The sequence below is a fragment of the Caretta caretta genome, chromosome 4 (genome assembly GCF_965140235.1).
Source record: "Caretta caretta isolate rCarCar2 chromosome 4, rCarCar1.hap1, whole genome shotgun sequence".
In the NCBI taxonomy this organism is placed as follows: Eukaryota; Metazoa; Chordata; order Testudines; family Cheloniidae; genus Caretta; species Caretta caretta.
Window position 1 is genome coordinate 21,127,296 of NC_134209.1, and position 25,096 is coordinate 21,152,391.

At 47.6% G+C, this 25,096-nt stretch overlaps 1 long non-coding RNA gene across 1 annotated transcript; it reads left to right on the forward strand.

The window, feature by feature from the left end:
* Positions 1–1,428: 1,428 nt before the first annotated feature.
* On the forward strand, positions 1,429–15,663 carry LOC125635444 (uncharacterized). The gene is made up of 4 exons (XR_007356272.2): positions 1,429–1,654; positions 7,094–7,201; positions 14,033–14,224; positions 15,432–15,663. It is a non-coding gene; the product is annotated as an uncharacterized LOC125635444 (long non-coding RNA).
* Positions 15,664–25,096: the final 9,433 nt, after the last annotated feature.

Consider the following 25,096-nt stretch of genomic DNA (forward strand, 5'->3'; position numbering starts at 1 on the left):
CCCAGTATGGCCATTCTTATGTTCGTATAAATTTTAAGGTTTAGTGTAACTTCTTTACAACTGTCTAGCCTATTTTAGGCATTTATACGATTCCCATCACCATAGGATTTGATTGTCTCACAATCTTTAATGTATTTATCCTCACAACACCCCTGTGAGGTGGGGTAGTGCTATTGATCCCATTGTCCAGATGGGAAATTGAGGCACAGAGGCTAAGTGACTTGCCTGAGGTCACATAGGAAGTCTGTGGCAAAGTTGAGCCTTGAACGTAGGTTTCCCAAGTCCTAAGCTAGTGCCTTTACCACCTCCTCTCTATTGATGTCCTCCTCCTTTGCTTTAGTAAGTTTTCCCAATCTCTACAATATCCTTGTATGTAGCACTCAATAAATGGCTTGTAATAGTTCTGCGTTTCCTTTGATACCATGATCATTTTGCTCCAGGTGTTGTATCTGGGCACTAGGGTGCCAACCCAGCATAACACTTAAGCACATGCTAGCTAAAAATATTGCACACAATTGGAGGAGTTATGGCTCCAGCAGGGCCATAACCAGAGCGGGGTGAGCGGGGCAGCTGCCCAGGGTGCAAAGCCACGGGGGGGGAGGGGGAATTGGGTGGAAAAGTAATGGAAAAACACCAGTAGGATTTGCAAATATGCTTGCTTACCCCAGACACTAAAATGCCTAGTTACAGCTCTGGGTTCCAGTGTAGCAACCCCTCCTCTGGGCAAGGCCAGCACTTCCATGGAAACATGGGGCGGGTGGGCGGGCGGGCGGGGGGGGGCAGCAAAGTCTGAAATTGCAGCATTGGTGTCTACAGTCTGCTCCCCCTTTCTGCAGCCAACACCTGGGCTGCTCCTGTTCCCCCTGCGTACAGGCTGGGTGTGAAAGACACGTCTCTGTTGCAGGAATGCAATGAGCATGATAAGCCCAGTACAATCACTCTGTTTTCTATTTAACATTCTGTCCCCTACTTGATGAAATACATATTTAAAAAGGCAACTACTCTGCCTCCGAGCAAAGCCCTTGATGAGCAAAATTCATCCCAGTGCAAAGCTTCATAACCCTGGGGTGATGCCTACCTGTACCCCATTTCTCAGAAAAGGGGGAATATAATGAAAGTGCTGACAAAGATGGTAGTGTGAGTGGGACCAGAGTTGGGGTGTTCGCATCAAATGCTCCAGCATCTGTATTGTCATACCTGATAAGTATGGGGCTAAGATTCGCGATGTGACGGAGAGACTGCCGAGACTCATCAAGCCCTCGGATCGCTACCCCTTCCTGCTTCTCCACGTGGGCACCAATGATACTGCCAAGAATGACCTTCAGCGGATCACTGCGGACTACGTGGCTCTGGGAAGAAGGATAAAGGAGCTTGAGGCACAAGTGGTGTTCTCGTCCATCCTCCCCGTGGAAGGAAAAGGCCGGGGTAGGGACCGTCGAATCGTGGAAGTCAACGAATGGCTACGCAGGTGGTGTCGGAGAGAAGGCTTTGGATTCTTTGACCATGGGATGGTGTTCCATGAAGGAGGAGTGCTGGGCAGAGATGGGCTCCACCTTACGAAGAGAGGGAAGAGCATCTTTGCCAGCAGGCTGGCTAACCTAGTGAGGAGGGCTTTAAACTAGGTTCACCGGGGGAAGGAGACCAAAGCCCTGAGGTAAGTGGGAAAGCGGGATACCGGGAGGAAGCACAGGCAGGAATGTCTGTGAGGGGAGGGCTCCTGCCTCATACTGGGAATGAGGGGCGATCAACAGGTTATCTCAAGTGCTTATATACAAATGCACAAAGCCTTGGAAACAAGCAGGGGGAACTGGAGATCCTGGTGATGTCAAGGAACTATGACGTGATCGGAATAACAGAGACTTGGTGGGATAACTCACATGACTGGAGTACTGTCATGGATGGTTATAAACTGTTCAGGAAGGACAGGCAGGGCAGAAAAGGTGGGGGAGTAGCACTGTATGTAAGGGAGCAGTATGACTGCTCAGAGCTCCGGTACGAAACTGCAGAAAAACCTGAGTGTCTCTGGATTAAGTTTAGAAGTGTGTGCAACAAGAGTGATGTAGTCGTGGGAGTCTGCTATAGACCGCCGGACCAGGGGGATGAGGTAGATGAGGCTTTCTTCCGGCAGCTCACGGAAGCTACTAGATCGCATGCCCTGATTCTCATGGGTGACTTTAATTTTCCTGATATCTGCTGGGAGAGCAAAACAGCGGTGCATAGACAATCCAGGAAGTTTTTGGAAAGCGTAGGGGACAATTTCCTGGCGCAAGTGCTAGAGGAGCCAACTAGGGGGGGCGCTTTTCTTGACCTGCTGCTCACAAACCGGGTAGAATTAGTGGGGGAAGCAAAAGTGGATGGGAATCTGGGAGGCAGTGATCATGAGTTGGTTGAGTTCAGGATCCTGACGCAGGGAAGAAAGGTAAGCAGCAGGATACGAACCCTGGACTTCAGGAAAGCAGACTTCGACTCCCTCAGGGAACGGATGGCCGGGGGACTAACTTGAAGGGGAAAGGAGTCCAGGAGAGCTGGCTGTATTTCAAGGAATCCCTGTTGAGGTTACAGGGACAAACCATCCCAATGAGTCGAAAGAATAGTAAATATGGCAGGCGACCAGCTTGGCTTAATGGTGAAATCCTAGCGGATCTTAAACATAAAAAAGAGGCTTACAAGAAGTGGAAGATTGGACATATGACCAGGGAAGAGTATAAAAATATTGCTCGGGCATGTAGGAATGATATCAGGAGGGCCAAATCGCACCTGGAGCTGCAGCTAGCCAGAGATGTCAAGAGTAACAAGAAGGGTTTCTTCAGGTATGTTGGCAACAAGAAGAAAGCCAAGGAAAGTGTGGGCCCCTTACTGAATGAGGGAGGCAACCTAGTGACAGAGGATGTGGAAAAAGCTAATGTACTCAATGCTTTTTTTGCCTCTGTTTTCACTAACAAGGTCAGCTCCCAGACTGCTGTGCTGGGCATCGCAAAATGGGGAAGAGATGGCCAGCCCTCTGTGGAGATAGAGGTGGTTAGGGACTATTTAGAAAAGCTGGACGTGCACAAGTCCATGGGGCCGGACGAGTTGCATCCGAGAGTGCTGAAGGAATTGGCGGCTGTGATTGCAGAGCCATTGGCCATTATCTTTGAAAACTCGTGGCAAACGGGGGAAGTCCCGGATGACTGGAAAAAGGCTAATGTAGTGCCAATCTTTAAAAAAGGGAAGAAGGAGGATCCTGGGAACTACAGGCCAGTCAGCCTCACATCAGTCCCCGGAAAAATCATGGAGCAGGTCCTCAAAGAATCAATCCTGAAGCACTTGCATGAGAGGAAAGTGATCAGAAACAGCCAGCATGGATTCACCAAGGGAAGGTCATGCCTGACTAATCTAATCGCCTTTTATGATGAGATTACTGGTTCTGTGGATGAAGGGAAAGCAGTGGATGTATTGTTTCTTGACTTTAGCAAAGCTTTTGACACGGTCTCCCACAGTATTCTTGTCAGCAAGTTAAGGAAGTATGGGCTGGATGAATGCACTATAAGGTGGGTAGAAAGCTGGCTAGATTGTCGGGCTCAACGGGTAGTTATCAATGGTTCCATGTCTAGTTGGCAGCCGGTATCAAGTGGAGTGCCCCAAGGGTCGGTCCTGGGGCCGGTTTTGTTCAATATCTTCATAAATGATCTGGAGGATGGTGTGGATTGCACTCTCAGCAAATTTGCGGATGATACTAAACTGGGAGGAGTGGTAGATACGCTGGAGGGGAGGGATAGGATACAGAAGGACCTAGACAAATTGGAGGATTGGGCCAAAAGAAATCTGATGAGGTTCAATAAGGATAAGTGCAGGGTCCTGCACTTAGGACAGAAGAACCCAATGCACAGCTACAGGCTAGGGACCGAATGGCTAGGCAGCAGTTCTGCGGAAAAGGACCTAGGGGTGACAGTGGACGAGAAGCTGGATATGAGTCAGCAGTGTGCCCTTGTTGCCAAGAAGGCCAATGGCATTTTGGGATGTATAAGTAGGGGCATAGCGAGCAGATCGAGGGACGTGATCGTTCCCCTCTATTCGACATTGGTGAGGCCTCATCTGGAGTACTGTGTCCAGTTTTGGGCCCCACACTTCAAGAAGGATGTGGATAAATTGGAGAGAGTCCAGCGAAGGGCAACAAAAATGATTAGGGGTCTGGAACACATGACTTATGAGGAGAGGCTGAGGGAGCTGGGATTGTTTAGCCTGCAGAAGAGAAGAATGAGGGGGGATTTGATAGCTGCTTTCAACTACCTGAAAGGGGGTTCCAAAGAGGATGGCTCTAGACTGTTCTCAATGGTAGCAGATGACAGAACGAGGAGTAATGGTCTCAAGTTGCAGTGGGGGAGATTTAGATTGGATATTAGGAAAAACTTTTTCACTAAGAGGGTGGTGAAACACTGGAATGCGTTACCTAGGGAGGTGGTAGAATCTCCTTCCTTAGAGGTTTTTAAGGTCAGGCTTGACAAAGCCCTGGCTGGGATGATTTAACTGGGATTTGGTCCTGCTTCGAGCAGGGGGTTGGACTAGATGACCTTCAGGGGTCCCTTCCAAACCTTATAGTCTATGATTCTATGATTCTATGATAAGTGTAAACAGCGATATCTCGGAAGCTGATGGTACCTGTTACTGATCTGAAAAGCATCATATAAATAATCTGAAATCTCCAGTTTGCATCTCTGAGTAGGTTGTGTGTGTATATGTATATTGTGTGTGCACTCTTTTTATATTTCAGCTTAATTTGAAATGACTATCTGTTTCAGTCTGGAATGAAGCTAGGTTCCACCTTTGCAGGGGAGGGGGAACATCTTTGCATGACTACACAGTTGGCGGTTCGAGGATACTGAGTTGCAAATCAAATAGAAGGGTCATTACACATAATGAAGGGACTTTACAAGGAGGTGCTAAACGATGTACCGTATATATTTATAGGTATTGTCATGGGCTGAGAGAAAGCCAGGCTTGTGTGTTACAAAGGGCAATGCTGAATTAAAACGCACCTTCTACCAACCATTGCCATAACAGCTCTAAGAATTATTTCCTGTTTTGCTGGGAAAAAATGCTGTTAATCCATTTGTCTAGCAAATTATATAATTACGGTCTCAAGCATAGCAGCTGTGAGGAAGCTGCAGAAGACTGAAGTGCCAAGTCCCCTTTGCTGCTAATTATAAAACCAAAGTCCAGAACCAAGCAAGCTTTAAGCTAGGCCTTCATAGTTTCTGAACAAGAGAAATTCCTCTGTAGGCTCCATATGCAAAATGAAGTGCTGAAGGAAAACGATGGTTCACCTGACCAGCGGTTCCTTTGGCAGAAAGCTTCAGGACATTGTCAGGTTCGAAAGCCTGTTTTGTAAGGAGCGACTTCCTCACCGCTTTTACTTAGATTGAAACTGAAATTTGACTTTCCATCAGCTACACTGTTAGTTTTTAACATTTCCCTCCACTTGGGCAGGGTGGAGATTGGGCAGTTTCACTTTGTTCTCACAGCCTGGTGATAGCTGCAGCCTCCCTCTGCTGGCTGTTTGTGCTTCAGCTTGTCTCACCCTCGTGTGCACGCCCACCCCACCCAGGTAAAAAAATACCCAGTGGAAACACTTGCCCATTTGGTGCTAGTTTCTGGGCATACCCCCATTATCCCTTGTTCTAGGTGAAGCTCCTTACATTTCTCTTATGGCTGTCTTAAATGAAGGGAGTGAGGTTTAACCCAACCCATAACAATACCAAGGGAACTGGTACTCTAGGAGAAACCACACCAGAAAGGGACACTGGGAGCAACTTCTTTAAAATTTTGTTACTTAATTGGGCTGACACCTCTGGGTCTGGTGGAGTTGCCCATTCTCTGGATGTTGCTAATGTTGCCTGACTGACTGACAGGGTGCTAGTGAACCTTGTGGACCTTGGTGAATGAGGGGCGTAACCGTGCCTCAGTGGGTCACAACTGAGAATACCAAATTCAGGACAAACTGCTGAAAAATAGGGCAGACACACCCCAAAACTAGTGGTTATTCTCCCATGAGATATACCAAACCAGCAACAAAAGTAAACTTCTGTGTCACTGCACTGGCTAACAAGAAGTCAGAAAAGCAGTTTCCTTAGGTATTCCAGTCCTTGTATCACCACCAAAAACACTAGAATTAAAGATGAGTGATTCTTTAAAACCAATTTTATCAGATAAAAGGTTCTTCTGATCCCAAAGGACCAGCCACACACCCAGGTCAATATATAACTCAGATCTTACCCAATAATCACACTGTTGCCAGTCCTTTAGTATCTAAAATCTAAATGTTTATTTATAAAAAGAAAGAAAGGTGAGAGTTAAAATTGGTTAAAGGAATCAAATACATACAGTAATTGCAAAGTTCTTGGTTCAAGCTTGTAGCCATGGTGGAATAAACTGCTGGCTTAAGTCAAGTCTCTGGTTGCTTCCAAATCATTGGAAGGTCCTCAATCCCTTCGTTAGAATGCTCCCACTAGTATAAGTTCATAGTCCAGAGGTCTGAGCAGGAAAGAGGCAAAATGGAAATGTTTCCAGGGCCTTTTATAGCCTCTGCCAAGTGACGGGAAACTGATTGTTCTCACTGTGGAAAATTACCGGTAACAAGATGGTGTTTGGAGTCACGTGGGCAAGTCACAGCTCCATGCATGATTTCGCTTAGTCATAGCAGAAGCCATTACCTATACTCCAGATGGAACCTTCACAGGAAAGTCCATTCATTAAGTGTAGATGGGCGTCTCCCATGGTCCACTGTGAGTTAAGCGTTTCTTGATGAGCCACTTGATTTGAATAGTCCCTTTAAGATGTGCAGGCTAAATACCTTGTGGACCTTAACCCAGGAACAAACATATTTGAAATCCAGGTATAGAGCCAATGCTCATAACTTCAAATACAAAAATTATACATGCATGCAAATATATTCGGCAAATCCTAAATTTTCCATAGACACCTTACTTGACATAATTTGTACAAGATTTGTTACAATTATATAACAGTGGTAACAACAATGATCTACATGGTCATATTTAATCAGATAATGTCACAAGGGGTTAACCTCAGCTCCCTTCTTGCTCTCTTGGTACAGATGCTGGGGGAAGGACTGAAAACTGGCTGCCTGGGAGATGGTCCCGTGCCTTTGGGAAGGTAGAACTTCACGTCTAGGCACCTTGTTTGGAGTTGAACCTGAACAGTGGTATGTTCTGTGTACTCTTTTTAAAGGAGGAAGTCTTGCTGGCCCTCTTATCTGGAGCGATGCCACTTGTCTTTGGCCTCTGAGCTCTAGTACAAAGGGTTTCTCCTAGCTTATTGGGTGATGGTGATTATTGTGGCAGCCTCTTGTTACAACAATGGTGGCAAATCACGGCCGTCTTATTCCTACTGAGATGGGTGGCCTTGGGATGCTGCTGTTGCTATGGGCTTCGAAACTCACACTTTGGGAGAGGCTCCAAAGTTTGCGGGGTTGGCATCCCTGGTTATCCATCCTGCTGAGAGTCCCCAGACAATTACGGCTGTAGTAATAGTGTGAATAAGCTTTCCCACATGGCTTTGCCATAGTCTCTTCCTTGTAACTTGCAGTGAGATCAACTTTCTGCTATTCTAGTCTGGGGCTTCTCTAAGCAACCTGGTGTTTGTCTTTTTGACGTGGCTGAATGTTCATTTGTAAGTATCTTGAAAGGACCAATTTCATTTGCAAACTAAAACAGGTGAACTTCTATTGCTGCCCCCACTGGAGTTGCTGTGATGCTCTTGTTGATTAAGTTTCCCTGAAATCAATGGGTGGTAACATGTACCTCATACAATCCATGCCCCAGCAGACGCACTTGATATGTTGGCAACGATGGGGCTAGCCTCCAGCTCGCAAATGTGTTAAACTGGTTTATTAAGCAACTGCCCTAGCAGTCGCTCTGTGTCGTGCTGTTTCCATTAATGTGTGATTGTTTGGGAAATGAAATTGCTGTAGCTAGCAACCCAAAGTTACAGCCACCTTCCTACTGGTGGTATAATGTTTCCATGAAAAACAAGAACCAAAACGGTAGCTCCCATCAGTTTGGAGGAAGGCAGAATCCCCGGCCTCCTGCATGCTACCAAAACTCCCCCTGTTCGGAAGAGGTGCCTGGTCCAATATAGTGTCCTGGAACAACAACCTCTGAGTTTGTTTGCACTCTTATGGGTGCCCCGGCCATGCGAAATGGCAGGCCATAAGATCAATGAACTTCACAAGACCCCTGTGGGATAGGGACATGTCATTCCTGGGAAAGCTGAGGTGCAGAGACTAAGTAATTGGCAGCGTGTGACTTTGTGGAAGTCAGGAGTGGACCATACACATCCCAGCTGTGAGTCCAGTGTCTTCACCGCAAGACTGTCCTTCCTCCCTCTTCCCTGTGCCTGAAGCGGACTTTGTAACAATTCAGTAGGAGACACGTCACTCACCCAATCCAACCCAAGTTTCACGTGAGAACCAGCATGCACTGGGGCTATAATCTCTGAGAATTCAGTTAGCTTCAGGCAGAAGATTGGAACTCATGCATTTCCAATAAGCCTTCTGTGTCCGTCACATCTACCTATGGGGCCTTGGCAGAGCTAGCAATCTGAAACCTGTGCATCAGCCCAGGAGTAGACTTCCTGCCCCAGTTCACTCCACTCTCTAGGTCGATGTCTCCGTTACAAACATTGCCCCCGGATCACTGCTGTTCTAACTACTGATGGCAGCAAAGCTACCATCCATGCTGAATGTGGCCCAGCGCCACCACTGATGGAGAATAAACGAAGGTGAAGATTTAGCAAGGTGCTTAATGAAAGCCATGCTACCGAGAACCTGCCCGTCCTGCAAAGGCACGGTGCACCTTCCCCCTCACCAAACTAAACACTGTGTGCCAATGTTAGTGGCTTATGCCTGTCCACGTTCGACCTTCTGGTCCTGACTAGTGACCTGACTTGTCAAGGGAATCCATCCAGTTGAGTCTGTTTTAGGTTTTAAGTTTGGGGGGTGAAGTGTGGACATATTCATGATGTGGGCGGGAAAAGGCAAAAAGGATCAGTCGTTTTGAACTGCCTATTCTTGTCTTGCAACCTCTTAGAGATTCACGTGAAGCAGGGCTCAGAATTTCAGAGCGCGCTACGTGAAGTACTGTGGGGCTGGCAAAAACATAACCGCAACAAGAGCCGTTCTGCCCTTGCTACCATGCCAGCTGCTGAAGATTTACAAAGCCTGCAGGAAATAATGCTGCATATGAAAATGCATGAGAAAAGCCCCAGTTGTGTTTAAATGCTAGACCCTGCATTGGCTTGAAACAGCTTCTGGATTCCCTAAAGCAGGAAACTCGTGGTCATGTTTAATCTATAACCTAATTGCTGAGGTGAGTGGTGGTGGCTTGGGCTCTGATTCCCACCACTGCCCTGTCCGAGGGCGTGGGGATAGATTTATGCCATGGGCTCAGCCTCTAACAGGTTGAGTTCAAGACTCTGTCATATCTAAAAAAACCACCCGTTTGCCTTCCCTTGCCACTGCCCAGAAAATGCTGCAGATACTGTCCTGTTCCTCCGTGGTGTAACTATTGGGGTGACTCTGTACCCCAAGCCCCTAGGGTGCCGGTAGTGTCTTGCATGCTGTGTCTTGAAGGCAAACACTATTGGCTCTTCAGCACTGAGGCCTTGTGGGTGCTAGCCTGGGTGAGTCCCAGTAACCACTCAGGCACATGGTGAAGGGCAATAGGATTTTATGAGGGCTGGCAGGAAAGGGAAAGTTTGCAAATGCCCTAGATACCGAGGCTTTAACAGTGACGCTCAAAGTGAGTAATAGTGGTAAGGGTTTTGGATCCCTTGGGCTGCCCACCCGAGAGGTAAGGCAGGGGTGTCCTCTCCACTCATCTCTGTTCAAGCAAGCAGGGGCTTGTGTTTTTCCCAGCCAGGCTCAGTCTCTCACTGGGAGGTCCCTCTACAGTGGCTCTCTGCCCAGCTGCTGCTGCTCCCCCGATAAGTTCCTCGCACACCTGTAACCAGCTGTACTATCTGGCAGTGGGGAGGCGGCTGATGGGAGTTATAGTCCCTTGCTAGCAGACCTCTCAATTGATTTTTCTATCCTGTATAGAGAAGGGGCTGATCCAAACATTTGTTTCCTATAATAGAGAGTCATATATCCGGGTTTCAAGGTTCATGTTAAAGAAATGGGCCACTTCCAGAATTTCTTTGAACACTCTCCATGTCTATGGCAAAGCACTCTGGCAACTTTCCCTGCCACACCATCGACACCACAGGGCAGCATAGGGCTACCTGCGGCTTTGTGGCTTCTTTACAGCCTTGGAGCCAGCATAAGGGGCTGCAGTAGGGCCTGGAATTGAGTCCCGTCTGTAGCCAAAGTAAACGGTGATCAGTGTGTGCTACTCCCTAGGGCTGGATTTCCGCTGGTAAAATTGAAGCCCGTGACCCAGAGCCGCTGCAGCTCAAGTGGTATCCGTGGCAGAAGCGTGTTGTAGACGAGATGCTGGAATTCTTACCAACGTGCTTTCCCTGCCCCACAGCCCGGTTTCCCTTGGCAGTAAAAACACCTGTGCTATGCTGTGACTGCCCTAGGCTACCATCATGGCTACAACTGATGGCAAATCGTGCCTCCGAGTCTTTTCCGCAAAGGGGTTGGTTGGAAATGAAGGAGAGAGGGGTGACGTGGACCCCATCAATGCTACCCAGCCCTCATGTTCTGAAATGGTTTAAGAAGAGCCCTCAGACCATCCCTGGTTGTGTTGTGTCCCTGTGGGGTAGTGACAGGGCTTATTGGCTTTTAACAGCAGTTCAGAAAACTTCCCCATCTCCCTAGCTGACCCTCTCCGGTGCTACCTGACATGGCTTATGGCATTGGAAAAATCCCTTGGGACATGAGATTTTCGGTGTGGCTTGGGCCTAAACCTTCTGGCTAGCTATAGGGCTCCTCTTGTGAGGTTAAGGACCCAGCGTATTCTTTTATGTGCTGTTGCCCAGAGTGAATCTCTCTCTAGGAACAAATCTCCTTTTGCTGTCGTGGCTGGGAGGCATGTTGCTCACTCCTTGGTAGTGTAACCCTTCTGCCCGTCAGAGTTGGCAGCAACAAGGTCCGGGTTCAATATCTAGGGGTTCCATTCCAATAACACAATGCAAACCGGCTCGAGCCCCCACCCAGTGACCTGGGACAAATATATACCACCCCCGCTGGGCGCCTCCAAGAGGCAATACTTCCCCTCTCGCAAGCACATAGTCTGAGTGTAGCAAAAGCCTTTTAATAACAGAGAGAAACAATGTGGCATTATGTTGGGGAAACACCACCAACAGGATTCATAACACAACCCATGAGCAAAAAAAAAAAGAACCCACCCCAGGCAAATTGGGGCATGCCCTTTTCCCTTTGGTTCTTGAGTCCAGCAACCCCAAATCACCCAAAGTCCCAAAAGTCCAATGCCCCAAAAGTCTCTGTCCCTGGTCAGGGCAGCCCCAGAGTTCGAAAGTTTATCTGCGGAGCTTTACCTCCCAACCTGGGTGGAAATGGGACGGGGGTAAGAGGCACCTTACGTGATCTGAAGCTGACTGCCCCATAGCTCCATAGCGGCACTCCGCTCCGCCAGCCGCCCCACAAACTCCTTCGCTCAGCTGCACTCCGCTCCGCCAGCCACCCCACGAACTCCTTCGCTCCGCTCCACTCCGCCAGCCGCCCCACGAACTCCTTCACTCAGCTGCGCTCTGCTCCGCCAGCCACCCCACGAACTCCTTCACTCAGCTCCACGGCCCACAAGCTGCTCCTGCCATCCACACACTGCTCCACGTTGAACTGCTTCACCAGCCGTCCCACAAACTGCTCCACAATATATCTTCAGGCTCCCCCACTACTTAACACAACACTCAGTGATTTCAGCTCTTAGGTGAATTCAGCTTGTAGTAGGGAAGCCCCAGTGCTGGTGCACTGTCAGCCCAAAGTGAGCTCAGCAGCCTATAACTAGACTTCTAATGAAATCAAAATTAGCTCTGATATGCCACAGTGGAGAGAGGAGGAAGTGCAATTAGCATGTAAGGCCCTCACCCAGGGGCCCATGCCACCAAGTATTAATACTTGTCCCCAGCCTCTCTCCATTCACACAGTTTTGGAACCCATGACCCTTGCCTAGCGAGTGCTACTTAGTTGATGGTGAATCCCTCCATCATAACAAAAGGCCACGTACAGTTCCAAGCACAGTTCCCATAATCAGGGTAATAACAATTTATTCTTCCTGCCCCAATAACAGAGACACTGGGGACCCCACAGCAGCCAAAGTGACCATTTGGGCAGCTATGGTCTCATTCTAGGTGGGGTGGGTGTGCCTATGCAAATGAGATCGGCCCCTGAAGTTCTTTTCCACAACTTGCCACACCTCACCACCAGATGTCAGGGTGGAGCTCATCCTGACACTGCTTACAGTAGGATGCTGAGGTGGCAGAGGCCCTGCTCTGAGGTGCACTCCCGAAGCCTGGGCCTTCATGTTGTCTAGCATCCGTGAGTGAGCACCTCCGTTGGCCTTGGTGCTGCTTTTGAGGTCTGTACTGAAGCTACGGAGTACGGCCACTATAGTAGTGGCTAGGGGCCCACCAAGATCAGGGCCTCACTGTGATGGGTATGGTGCCCCAAAGAGCTTCCAGTCTAAATCGATCTGACCACCACTGGGTGGGAGAAAGGGATGGAACGTCAAAGTGAACGCTGTGCTGGTGGCAAACCTCGTGTTCCCAGATTTATGGCGGCTGTTTAAACCCTTCAGTGCGGCACGTTAGGGGATTAGCGAGCTAGAAAGGCGAAGGAAGGCTGGGGAGGGGGTTAGAGCAAACAGCCGAGCGAGCACAGGGGAGAACGTTCAGAGAGAGGCCCTGCAGAAAGCACTGACATCATCAGCGTCTCATCCCTGCTTGAACTGCTCTGGCAGCTGTTCTGCAATTTCAGTCTCTGGCTGGCTCCTCCCTGCAATCCCTCTTTCCCTGGGGCCATATGGCTGTGGGGAGGGGCAAGGCCCCAATGGTCCTACTCGCCCAGAGTCTGGGCCTCCTTGTTCAAGGGCTGCTGGGGTAATGGGGTGACCAAGCCGGCTGTTTTTATACCCAGTGCATGCAGCCGTAAACATGCAGGGCTGTTGAGGTCCTTTTCTTAGCCCTAAGTCGTGTTGAAATCAGTGGGTGTCTGGACTAACACTGGGGCACAGGACAGGGTCCTACAGTGAATAACTTGTTTTATAAAAATCTGTGATGCCAGCTTCAGATGTGGGATAGAAAGTCGCATCCAAGAGAGGCAAACGCAATTGGCAAAGGAGATCGTTCTACAGTGACTTCCTAAAATGACCCCCAAAACCTCTCTGGTAATTATTCCTCAATATGAACGCAGTATGCACAAAATCCAACAGCTGCCAACAACACGGGCTTGAGTGCCTTCTCCTGGCTTAAAATGGAAATTGTTACTGGCATTTGGCTGCATCTTCAGCTTCTAGGGAGATGAACTTGGTGCCAGGAGTGGAGAGGGGGCTGCACTAAGGAATAAGAGGAATAGGTTGATGCAGACCCCATCTGTCAGCTGGAGGAACTAGCAAAACTGCCTTGTCCCCTCTGCTCCCCTGCAGAACAGACAGGGCATTCAGGTCTATAAGCCTGCAGAACTGCAGGGCCATCTGTATGGAGAGCCCATGGCACTGCACTGCCCTTGGGTTCTCCGCCCTTTCCTGTTTCTGTGGCAGCATGGCTCAGTTGTACTGGGAGTCCCGCACCAGCCATTGCACCCAGAACTCCACTGCTGGTTAGGGTGGGAGGGAAGCTGGCATTGCAATGGGGGTCTGTATTAACTTCCCTATTGAAATCCCAGGACAGCATTGTCTTGCTGTCATATTTGCTAGCACTTCTTTTTGGTCTCGTCTAGTTTTCAGTGTGCTGAGCTATGGGGTTTCCATTATGTTGTTAACTTGTTGTGATCGGAACACAGCAGCTTAAATGAATGTTATTAAATCTTCTGGAAACTGCAAATGTCTTATCAATATGTCCGACCTTGTTCCAGGAAAGGTCACAGAATAGTCTCCTGCTGGCAAGGAACCTTGATGGAATTAAGTCTTGCTGGGATTTTCGCTGCATTGTATCCAAGACTCACTGTTAATAGGTCACCAGAACCCACCTTCCTAGGAATTGTTCTTATATGAGCGGTGGATGCTGGAAGAGGAGACTGTTTTGGTTCTATCTTATTTCTCAAACGGTGTGTTGATCCAAATGAAGGTATCCTGTTCCTGCAATATCCTTGAAAGACCTTATTGTATTAAGTTTGTGGTGGTGTGGGCTTGGATTGCGTATAATCTTTTGAGGGAGCAGATGTGAGACCTGGGAGTTGAAAAGACGAAGGCTTTGCCTACATTTGTGGCTGTGTGTATGATACAGGTAGCTACATGCTGCAATGTAAAGCAGGCTGAATCCACATGGCAGTGTTTAGCTACACGCAGCAGTGAAAGGCTCTGGCGGCAGGGAGGCAGCGGGACACTACGCTGCTAAAAACTCACTGCAGTAAGTGTAGACACAACATGCCAGACACGTATGAACTTTGGGGACATTAAGTGTTAAATAGGTTTCCTGGGGACAGGGCCATCCCTAGCCATTTTGGTGCCCTACACAGCCCCCCCACCGTTGGGGGCGGGGGGAACCATCCCCCAGCACGAGCCGGCGGAGTGGAGCAGGCTGAGGCCAGGTCGCTCCACTTCCTGCCGCCTGGTGAGTGCAGGGCAGCCAGGCCCGGCCCTGCACTCACAGGGCAGCAGGAAGTGGAGCGACCCGGCCCCAGCCCCCTCCGCTCTGCTCCCTTGGCTCCCAGCCTTGGGAGGAAGAGGGGAACCTCCCCCCAGCACTCGCTGGTGGTGTGGCTGGGAGCCGGTGGAGCGGAGCAGGCTGGGGCCGGGTCACTCCACTTCTCACTGCCGGTGAGTGCAGGCCCGACCCCTGCTGCAGTTCTCAGGGGAGTTGGGGCGGAGATGGGGAGGGGGCTTTTGGGAAGGGGTGGAGTGGGGCGGGGCTGGGGCAGAGCACAGGTGGGGAGAGGCAACTGCATACTTTGCATGTGGGTAGAGACGGCCCTGCCTGGGGAATTGGCAGAAAGAGGTTAATGCAAATGACCCAGTGCCAGTTATGCAGAAGTCCAACCACAGACGTCCCTTGGGTGAACTGAGGTGAGCGCTCTGGGCCCCACGTTTTGGGGGGCCCCGCAGGCCGGTGGGAGTGGCTAGTACCTGGGAGGTGTGGGGCTGGCACCTGGGGGGGCACAGGGCTGGCAGCACACCCCGCCCCCCTAGTTCCTGCGCCTATGGCGGGGGCTGGTTTGTCCTGGGCCCTGCAACCCCCTAGGCACGGCCCTGACTCCAGCCTTCTGAAGCTATGACAGGAGGAGAAAATCATTGTTTGCTGATTACCTGTTACAGGAGGTCAAGATCAAAGGCCTGAATAAAGAAACCGCTGATCTGCCCAGTTGGTGGTTCTGGATCTAAGACAGATGAAGTTGCAATCGGGGGGGAAACTAAAACCTACCAGAGCCCTAGGTTGGATTGGGGGTGACCTGTGGTAAGCTTTTTAGCATGCATGTAAGTTCTTTTACTGTTTTAATGTGTTTTCTCTGTAATGTTTTTACCTTAAGAATAGAAGCGTTTGCTTAGAAGGAGCTGTGTGATAACTTACCATTGGGGGCAATACTCTGGTCATCAGAGTCCTCTGGGGGGAGAGAGAGCAAAGCGCAGGCCCTGGCCTGCTGGGGATATTGCAGTAAGGCAGGGAGCTGTGCAGCCTTCAAATCCCAGCTCAGGAGGGAGTGAGAAGTGGGTCTCTGCGACTGGATGGATGGAGCCTAAAGTGGACCACAGGGGGGCAATGCAGGTGCCATTGGCCTTATGCTCAATAGGTATAAGTGAAGGGGGCAACACCAGTGACCTATTGTCATCCCTGGTGGCAAAACCAGGCTCTGCCACTGATCATAAGGGGCGTGCGGCACAAAGCGCAGCGTCAACAGCTGTGAATGCCACGTGACGGCAGCGTATGTGTTTAATTCATGCAAAAAGGCACGTTAATGCAACAATAAAGCTGCATGGGAAAGCGCATGGAGTCAGGAAAGGTGATCATTAAAGCTGAACATCTGACCCAAACCTACCTCAGGTGCATATGCATTATACTAGGCCACTAACTGTTTCATAATAAGAAAAATCTAATCCCGCTCTCTCCTCGCCCAGACGGCAGAATCCTTTTGGGTGAAGCTCGGCTTCTCCTCCTTTCGTCAGAGACCAACCGTGGAGGATTTGTCTGTCAGGGACTTGTTATGGCTCCTAAATGATGGCATAGTACAGCCAATAGCCCCGTTGAATGATTTTGATGCTGTACCTTTTAGCTATAATTTGGGCTGATCCAGCAGAGCACTTAGCACAGGTAACGTTTTGTGTTCTTTAGTCTCTGGGAGCAGGTTTTCTGCATGTGCCAGGATTGCATGGACTCTGCAAGTTTGTCAGGAATCACGTCAGATTAGATATGTGGAGAATGGACTTGGACAGTGCTGCTGAATTTGGATGCGATAAACTGGAATAAGATGCATCACAACTTAACTCAGCAGCGCTTGGCCTACTGTGACATGCTGCAAGTTGGGAGAGAGGCTCTGGCTTTCACATGGGATCTCTGCATGAGTAGTTTTCAGAGAAAATAGTTGCCAACCTTATCTAAAACCATTAGGATGAATGGCAGCTTACTGAGCACCGACCGGGCTGTATCTGTTCATGAGCTGATTGGATTTTGACAGCTTCTGAATGGCATGTCACGTCTGTGTCTCGGATCAATGGGAAGGTGATGGAAAACTGGAGAGACTGCTTTCACGTTTCAGAGTAACAGCGGTTTTAGTCTGTATTCGCAAAAAGAAAAGGAGTACTCGTGGCACCTTAGAGACTAACCAATTTATTTGAGCATAAGCTTTCGTGAGCTACCGATGAAGTGAGCTGTAGCTCACGAAAGCTTATGCTCAAATAAATTGGTTAGTCTCTAAGGTGCCACAAGTCCTCCTTTTCTTTTTGCTTTCACGTGCATCAGAACCACCCCAAATACTGCGTCCACAAAAGAAAACAAAGCCTGTGCATGGAATTGCAATCCTGTATATTACAGGAAATCATAAAAACACATTTCCCCCCCCTTCTGTGGTCTTGAGCGTATTGTGAAATTAGGAACAGATGGATGTGTTGCTATTTTGTGGGAAACTGCTTTGGATTCCAAGAGACACTAGGGGTACAGAAATAAATAGGGACAGTGTAACTATTGATAAAGCAGACGGATCACTGAAGAATGCAAAAGTAGGAACAATGTCTTGCTAAGTGAACAAGCAGCTTGATAAACTTACATGGCACTTAGCAGAACTTAGCTAAGACATTTTCCCTGCCCCGAAGAGGTTAGTCTAAAGCCAAACACCACCCAGGACAATGGTTCAGCTGATGGAGGGCCAAGGGGTTACTAATGGTGGGTAGGGAGGATGGATTTAACCGGTCTGATGTGTCCAGCATCCAGCCCTTTTAAACCAACAGATAATTATGGTCTAAACCATCTAATTCTTGAAAGGGAACATGCACTCAGACCACTGGTATGTGCCCTCAACCGAGCCAAGTCTTTTCCGTGGGAATATTTGTAATTAATATTAACCCCTCTTACTGTTGAATGTCTTGTATGCCGGTTGGTTGTCAGGCTCCAACCCAGAGAAGTCTGCATTTCCATTGGTGCATGTATACAGTTTGTGAAGGACTTTGGTATAAAAGACAGTTTTTGGTAAGTGTAAAATATTAGTAATTACACTTAAAATGCTCTCTCCAGCAGTATTTAGAGCTGTTTGTGTCTTGAGGGTGTGATGTGAAAAATCTTTAAAACCTACAATAAAAAACTCAAGGATAACCTTCATGCCCCTGACCTGCATCATGGATCGCTGTAGTCCAGATTCATTCCACGCATGGACATGCTATGGATATTAATAGGAGGAGGCAATGAAACAGAAATCCTTTAGCCCTAAGAATGCTCACATGTAATCACTTTAGCCCGCTACTCCCGAGATTCTTGCTGTCTGTATAACTGATCTCGTCAGCAAAGAGAGGCTGACTCTTCAATGTCAAACTTCTGCAGCATTTTTCCCACCAGCAGAACTAGTCTGTCTGAGCAGCTTCCTGACTGCCTCAGAAGTTGTTCCATGGGGAGTTGTTACTAACTCTTATTCCAGGTGGGAGACCGGTGGAAGAGCTGTTACCATCAGGATGTTAATGTCTATTTCTCAGAAAGGCATTAGTTAAAATCGAGTCGGCCTCCTGCCAGACACCGGTCAGCTACTGAGCTGTTAACCTACAGCCGAGCACTGCTTGGGATTGCTTGTTCTGGGGGACGAAATTTGGCCTCATGCTGAAGCTTTGTAGGCGCGTTTGTAACTGGAGCTGGTGGGAAGTGCTCTGAGGAAACTGCTGGAATGTGCTGTACAGGCTGCCCCAGGGCGGCAGCTCCGTTACCTTTGGCAGAAAATGTTGAAAATTGCTGTTTTTATCCCTATTCTGAATGCAACCAAATATCAAAATCCTCCACGAAACAGTTACCTTTCCCCACAGAGCTCTGCTATACTTATAACCTCTCTGACTCAACCCAAGTATCCCTTTCTTCCAGCTAAAAAGGGAGCTGGAATCAAACCGAGATGAGCCAAAGTTCCCTGTTCTCCTCTTCACCTCAGACAATGGTTTAGTGCATAAGGCAGTAGAGTGGAACTCTAGAGGCCTGGGTTCTATTCCTGGTTCTCCCACTGGCCTGCTGGGTGACCTTGGGCAAGTCACTTCATCTCTGTGTGCCTCTGATGCTTGCCAGTCCTGTCTATTTAGGCTGTAAGCTTTTCAGGGGAGGGACTCAACTGAGTATGTACGGTGCCTACCGCAATGGGATCCCATTTCAGTTGCAGCTTCTATTCACTACTGTAAAACTAATGCTATTAATTTTCATCTGCGGGGGAAAGGGAGGTGGGGCTGTGATTGTGAAATAATTAACTATGGTATATTGCCTATAAAAACATTTTATTCCCACGAATCTTTATCAAGTGATGGATTATCTGATATGCCTTTTAGTTTAAGGAATGGGATGGGGAGGGGACGGGAATCTCTTGAAGCGTTCAACAACCTTGAATCCTCCTCTGCCGATGTTGCATTATATTTTGCTTTGTAAGATTAATGGAAGTTGTGTCTGAGTCCCCTGTAGTTCTTGGTTATTCGATTTGGTTGAAATTTTCAAACAACTCAAGACCCGTTTAGAAATGGCAGCAAAATACAATTGATCACGTTGGAAGTTCCATGGCAACTGGAAACAAGTGATGAAAAATGAAACTCGAGTTCCACAAGACGTTCCCAAAGCAGCCCGTTGGATGGAAATTCCATTGGCAAAAAATTGTAAAGAACCACAGACGAATAAATCTTCCCAGTAAGGCCAGAAGGACTCATTATGGTTATCTAGTCTGACCTCTTGCAGAGCGTGGGCCATGGAACCTCACCCAATAATTTCTGTATCTAGCCCAATAACTGGTGGTTGAACTAAAACGTCTCTCTTACAAAGACATCTAGTCATCAAGATCTAAGTTCCTTTTTGTGAACTGGAAAACTGAAGTTTGCTCAGCTCTCTGGCATGTTTTGCAACAATAATGTCCCTGGATAAATTCCATGGCAGGTAATCCTTTCCCCCCACACACCTGAATTGCTTCTGGGGCTTGAATTGAGGATATTTGTGATGTTCACTTCCTGGTCTAATGTGTGTTATGGTTTGTTTCTTCCTTATTACAGGTGTGTTGTAAGTGGCCCATTCCCTTCGTTTAAATTTGGGATCAGCTTGACCTGGATAAAATCCTGGGAAACTTCTGAAATGAGACATAAAGGAGAATTTTAAAATGATACCCTAGGTATTTAGGTCTCAATCCAGCAAAGTTGTTTTTATGCATGTATGACTGTAGCACCTAGGAGCCTAAGTCATGGATCAGGACCTGTTCTGATATATGGGCCTATACATTTACCCTAACTGTGCGCATAATGATAAAAAGTGAGTAAAAGTTCGTAACATATCACAATAACCCCCATCAACATTTGTTGTTCTAAAAAGGTGTGAAAGCAATACAGGCAACAAAGAGGCCTACTGACACAACTCGAGGACTGTATTAAACAGGAAAAGTGAGGAACTGGAAACCAGTGGACCAAAATTGGTGTGTTAGAAATTGGACCGAACTGGTGGACAAAATGATGAGAGGAATGGACTATTTCTCCCATCACTCCCTTTTGGGGTTCTTTAAAGAAAGACTTTGGGACAAAAATTGGCTACTGAAGTGAGCTTCATCATCATGGCTGCCACCCTCACCATCTCCTGGGACACTTTGCCAGGCTGATCCTGAGACATGTTCAGGCCAGAGAGAGGGAACCTGATAACATCGCCACCGGCTCTGGCTAAATCAAAAATGCCACCTGGGCTCAGGCCCGCTCAGAAGTCCAGAGAGGCCTGGGCAACTTCCAGCTTTTGAGGCCCCCTAGCCATAATAAAAATAAAAAATGCCGACACGTGAAAACAAAATAAGGCACCAAAAAAAGTGTGAGACATAATTTGAATATTTTTTTTATTTAAAAAGTGCTTTTCTAGCCTTTTTCTGTGCAAATGCACTAATTGAGGAAAAATCTTGCTTTCGTGCAATGTTACAGTTGATATTAAACATGGCGAGCCCATTCAAATGCTCTTGTCCCATAGTTGAATGGTGATATTCTTTCCCTGCTTCAGCACGTTGAAGGTGCATTCACCTGAACCCACTGACGCAGGCAAACTGACAAAAATACGCAATGCAATTGTGATATTAGGAAACAGAGAGTCCAAGTTCGAGTATTTCTTGAAGCCATTCCTTTGGCTTGCAATCCAGTTTAAAGTTCGTGAAATATATTCGTTTGAGGAAGATGACCTCGTCACTGAGATCTTTTGAGCTTCCTGTGTTGTCCTGTTGGTGAAATTGTTCAGCTGCAGAAAGTAGATCTTCATTTCTCAGTCTGTTGAACTGCCAAAGAAACCCCAAAAGGTACAAATTAGTTACAGTGACTCAAATCGACGTGTAAGACCTGATTTGAATGGAGTCAATGATGACAAGGGAGACATTGACCCTATAATGCTGCTCAGCATCGGATTCAGTAGGTGAGTTGCGATTGGTGGAGAACTCAGATGAAATGCCGATATTCTGTGCTACTAATTTGGTCTCAGTCAGGCTCGCATCCCATTATTCACGCATCTTTTGAAGGTCATTGATAGGACTTTCAGTGTTATCCCTCTCCACATCAAGTGTAGCATTGCATGCTTCAATTACCAGATTAGTCTGGGGGATCATTGTGAGTAGCTTCATCCACAAAGTTGACATCAGAATGCATTCAAATTCGGACATGTGCTTCTGAATAGACTGAAGTTCAGTTCGAGCCCGTGCAGTGAGATTGAGAGATTCAAGCTCATTTAAAGCCTTTCTCACTGAATTCAAATGCTGCGCAACTGGTTGAACACCATCAATCCGTGCAGACCATCTAGTTTTGGACATCCCATGCAGTGACACAGGAAGATATTGCTTCAGAATAAGAAGTGTCTAAATTTGAGACCTCTTTGAGCCTGAGGCCCAGGCCAAATGGCCCTCCTGGCCCGCCCCCCGATTGGCCCTGGCTGGGCTGTGAGACTTTGTTACCTCCCCTTTGTGTCCTATTGTGATAATTGGGCCGACAAATTTACTCTAGTTGTGAGCTTAATTGTAAAATGTGTCTGAAGGTTTACAAAATGTCACAGTAACTTATAACTGTTAATAAAAAGTAAGGATGCAGCATAGTTGCAGTTCTTTCGGTCCCGGAATATGAAAGAGACAAGGTCGGGGAGGTAATATCTTTCATTGGACCAACTTCTGTTGGTGAGATAAGCTTGACCTGAAGAGCTCTTTGTAGCGCGAAAGCTCGTCTTTCTCTCACCAACAGACGTTGGTCCAGTAAAAGATACTACCTCACCCACCTTGTCTCTCTAATAAAATGTCAATCTAGTTCTTTTTAATAATAAATGTTTTATAAACGGGTACAAGGGAATGAAACACCGCAGCTCAGTTAATATAACTTAAGAATTATGTTTCAAACTATAATTGATAACAAAAAATGTAAAACTAAAAATTAACGAACTAAAAGCAACAGTGTTTAATGATTGACTTGCCCTGAAGAATTGGGATGCATTCGCGGCCAGTACAGCTACTGGAAAAGTCTGTTAACGTGTCTGGGGATGGAGCGGGAGTTCTCCAGGGACATCTCCATGAAGCTCTCCTGGAGGTACTCCGAAAGCCTTTGCAGAAGGTTTCTGGGGAGGGCTGCCTTATTTCATCCTCCACAGTAGGACACTTTACCACTCCGGGCCAGTAGCAGGTAGTCTGGAATCACTGCAGCACAAAACATGGCAGCGAATGGTCCTGGGTTTTGGTCACATTCAAGCAACATTCGGTCTATATCTTTCTGTGTTAGCCTCAGTAAAGTGATATCATTCATGGTCACCTGGTTGAAACAGGGGAATTTTTGTAAGGGAACAGTAAAAGGACCCCGTTCATGCTGGGCTGTTTGCCTGGCTCCAGGATGGCTGATAACTCTTGTGCTGTGCCTGTGTTTTTCAGCAGTGAGGTTGCAAGTGAAAGTCTCCATCAAAGCCAGAAGCTGTATTTTCTATCTTTGTTGATAGTTCCTTTCCCCATTTGTGTGTGTTCATCTTCTAGGGAACGGGACTGGACTATAACCAAAGCAGCAGGAACAAACGGCTCCAGCCCATCTACACTAACTTCTCTTTTCCCCAAAAAGGACAATTCTCTTTGATACCATCAAAGACTGTCAGACAAGGAGGTTTTTCTTCTAACAACTCTCTCTAGCTAAAGGGAACAAGGGATATTAAAATGAAAGCCTAATACTTTACATTTCAAATGCTTTAACTGTTTTTCCTTCTTTTCTGCATCTCCAATAAGAGGCTAAAAGGATTTTTAATGGTATGTTTGCCATTGTACTAAGCAGGCTGAGGTCTCTGTAAACCAAACTTAAAAACTTGTTTTATACTGTGGGATAGGTGATATATACATTTTTTTAAGATATGATCTATGTAGGTGGTTTTGGGATATTTTGTCTTTCTGTTGGCTTTGTTAGCCACAGCTGGAGAACTGAAACACATTGCTCAAAGCTCAGTGTATGTCTGACAAGAGGTCTCCTACTTCCTGAGATGTGCTGTTTTCATCTCAGTGGTCAGAGGAAAATGTTTCTGGAAAAAAAATCTCCGTCCTTCACTACCCAAGAGAAGATGAAACTTTGCAAACGTCAGTGGGGGAGAAGAGTTAGAAAAAATACCAGATCCCTGTGATCGCAGCATCGCTGGATGTGGTTCTCTTGGTGTCTGCAGGGGAGGAACTGATTGTTTTCTAAGAAATAATGAGGTCAAGCAAGCATAACTCCTGTACCTCATTAGAGGGTTTTCTTACATAAGCACTGCATGCCTGATCAGTTTAGTGTTTTTGCAGGGCTGTATATGGAACATAACAAGAAAATGTCAGAAGGAGGATGTCACATTGGCTCAAACAGTTGGACACGCTACATGCCCTTCTTACCATTTTGTGTCACCTGTTTTCTACAGCTATAGTCTGGGGAGGCTATACAGTGCTGTATATCTGGGGGCAGGAGGCAGCTGAAATAATCTCAGAAACCTCTTCTAACCTGATGGGGTGGCAGGGGAAGAGAAGGGGGGAATAACAAGAAAATTTATGACTAAAAGATTAACTCAGCTTCACAGTGGACTCTTCTGGTGTGTAATAGCTTATGGAAGGGGGTTAGGTTTCAGATCCTGGGCCTGATTCCCTGCTCCATTTAAATCAATGGAGTTACATCAGCAGATAAACTAACCACTTTCATAGCTACCATAACAGCAACTGTTGGCCACTGCACCTCAACGCTAGATGTACAGATTCTCTGAACATAAACTGTTCCTGTAAAGTCATGGTGCTACTGGGGTTGTTGCGAAAATTTGCTACTGAAAGCACATGGCCTATTACAGCTTCCAAGGTGCTGTGATATCCCAGGGCTTCCTGCTCTGACTAGGTGTGGTCAGATTAGAGGTCTGTGGCGGATCTAATCTCCTCCTGCATAAGGGATGTCCGTCTGACGGAAAATGCCATTTGTACAGTGTGGGTGTGAGTTGACACATGTGCTCTTAATTTCTTTTTGCAGCCAGCATTGAACAGGACAGGATTGCTGTTCACCAGGCTTTAGGTGCTGGTAGAGTGGGAAACAACTGGATTTTTAGAAGGTAGCTGACTCTCTGAAAAGGGCTTGGGAGCCGCTGCAGGAAACTAAGAGAGTGAGCGCTCCAAGTGTGGTGCTGTGGCCAAAAGGCCAGAGAGATGCTCCACAGCGCTGGGCCGCCTGCAGAGGTCAGGAAGGGATCCCCCTGCCCCACCAATATATTTTGTTTTATCTCCTTCCTCTGAAGCACCAGGGATGACCCTGGCTGGAGATGGGACAATGGGTGGGGAGGGCCAGGGCTCTGAGGGGGCACCAAGCATTCTCTTGATCAGGTGCTTGGCTGGCTGGTTCTTGCTCACATGCTTGGGGTCTAACTGATCACCCTGTGTGGGGTCAGGAAGGAATTTCCTCCCAGGTCAGATGAGCAGTGACCTCTGGGCCTTTCGCCTTCCTCTGCAGTGTGAGAATGACTTACCAGGGTAATCCTGGCGTATCTCCCTTCATCATTTCCCCACTGTTGCGGAGGCCTCAGGCACGGGTGCACCTCAGTCTCTCCTGTTCTGGGCCTATGGCACGTAATAGTCTACTCTCCTGTGGGCTGTGCTACTTGGGTCTAATTTGGTTGCTGGATTCAGTGTGCTGGGTGGTGACGGCCTGTGATATACAGGCAGGTCTGACTAGATCTGTTGGCCCCCTGTGGCCTTGAACTCTGACTCTTTGAATATCAAGTCATAGAAGTGGGGGACGAGTACTCGGGTATAAGAGTATAGCTGAGACCAACCATGGAATACTGTATCCTGCTCCGCATC